Here is a 1,660-nt window from a genome sequence, read left to right as displayed (position 1 = left end):
ATGTTTAGGCACTCCAGTCAATAAATCTCAGTTCTTGCCTCCTTGAGAAAGGGCAGCTCAGCATTTAGTTTGTGCCTCCATCACCCTCCTCACCACAGCATGGAGAGACACTCGCTGAACACGCGCCTGTCCTCACAGCATAGCATGACAACGGGTATGGTCATCACATCTGAGGGAATCGGCGCTGAGGACACACTGGCATCCACACGCAGGGAAAGACTCACAGTTACTGACTCATTCCCTGCCACAGATCCTCCTTAAAGGAAAACACATGCTGTCTGTGAATCTCTTCCTAGTGCTAACAGGCAGTAAGTCACTGCCAGATCAATTAAGTCTAGAAATTTAACAAAAAAAAGGTTATCACAGAAAAGAGGCCTGTTCCAGCTGGGCAACTGGCATAGGCAGCATTGAGCAGGATGCCAGTCTAAATCCACTTCCAGTACTCATCTGTACCCTTGTGAAATTGGCTTCCCACCTCTATGAGCAGGCATCGTGCCACCCTGCTGCATGGGTACTACATTGGGTGGGCAGCCAAGTGTTCCTGCACACACATTGACTGTGGGCAAGAAGGGCACGAATGAATCCAAGCCCAGGAATATGGATGCAACAGCATGGCTGGGGCTTCTGCACATATTCAACAGGTAACGGACTGTGTCAAGCATGAAGCTGGAACCACCTCTGTAATGAGCCAAAACAGCCTCCTCCACTGTGTCCAGTCACTTTTGTCACCAAGGAATCAGGACATATATTGCACAAGAAAAGAAGGAGGAGAGGAAGGAGAAGAGCAATTGGAGATTTCTTAATGATGGGTTGTGCATTCAAGCTCTGCCTGCCCTTTGCATAGTCCTTATTCCTTTGATTAGGTTGTTGGTCTTTGGAAAGAAAACATCTGATCTGTAAGGCAGCACTGTGGATGCTTTGAGTGTCAAATGTCTTCTGTGTGATAAAGCCAAGGACCATTTAATATCAGAGGTAATGTCTTACCATCAACCCAGCTACTCACAAGTTCAGGTTTATTCTTAACTGCTTCTGGCTGCTTATGGCCCAGGGGGTAAGACCTCTCTACCATAGCATAGGACAAAAACCTGCCAGGGTTTACTGTTTCCTCCCAGCACAGCTGCTCTGACCAAACTGCAAGCACCTAGCAAATTGTGGGAATTTCCTGTCCCTTAGACTGAAAGTGACTGGGAATCCCGTAATAAAGTTGGATTCTCCAAAACCCATGAAGAAATGACAGTGATACATAATGTTTTACTGACAGTGTTGGACATAGTCTGGCGCTGTCCTTGGAACTGATTTAATGTTAGTTCTAAAATAATAAAATCTTTTGAACACTGTCATATAAGCCCACACATTAAACAAAACCATGCACCAATTTTTGGTGATGAGAAATACTGTGCTGATTTATGAGCCTTTCTATATATCTATAGATATCTATATTTATACTTATACTGCTGCAGCCAGAGAGCAGGTAGATTAAAAAGTAAAGCACCAAAACGTGAGACAAAAAGTTGAACTTTGGGGGAATCCTACCTTGGGGAAAAATACTGAAAACTTAGTGTTTCTCAACAGTTCCCATCAATGACAATGTAATTACTACTCAGACATCTTTTTATAAGCCCTGTAGCTCAACTTTTTCCTTGCCAGGGGTGGTTCAGCA

The sequence above is a fragment of the Mesitornis unicolor genome, unplaced genomic scaffold, assembly GCF_000695765.1.
Source record: "Mesitornis unicolor isolate BGI_N332 unplaced genomic scaffold, ASM69576v1 scaffold45113, whole genome shotgun sequence".
Taxonomy (NCBI): Eukaryota; Metazoa; Chordata; class Aves; order Mesitornithiformes; family Mesitornithidae; genus Mesitornis; species Mesitornis unicolor.
This window is presented reverse-complemented; position numbering follows the sequence as displayed.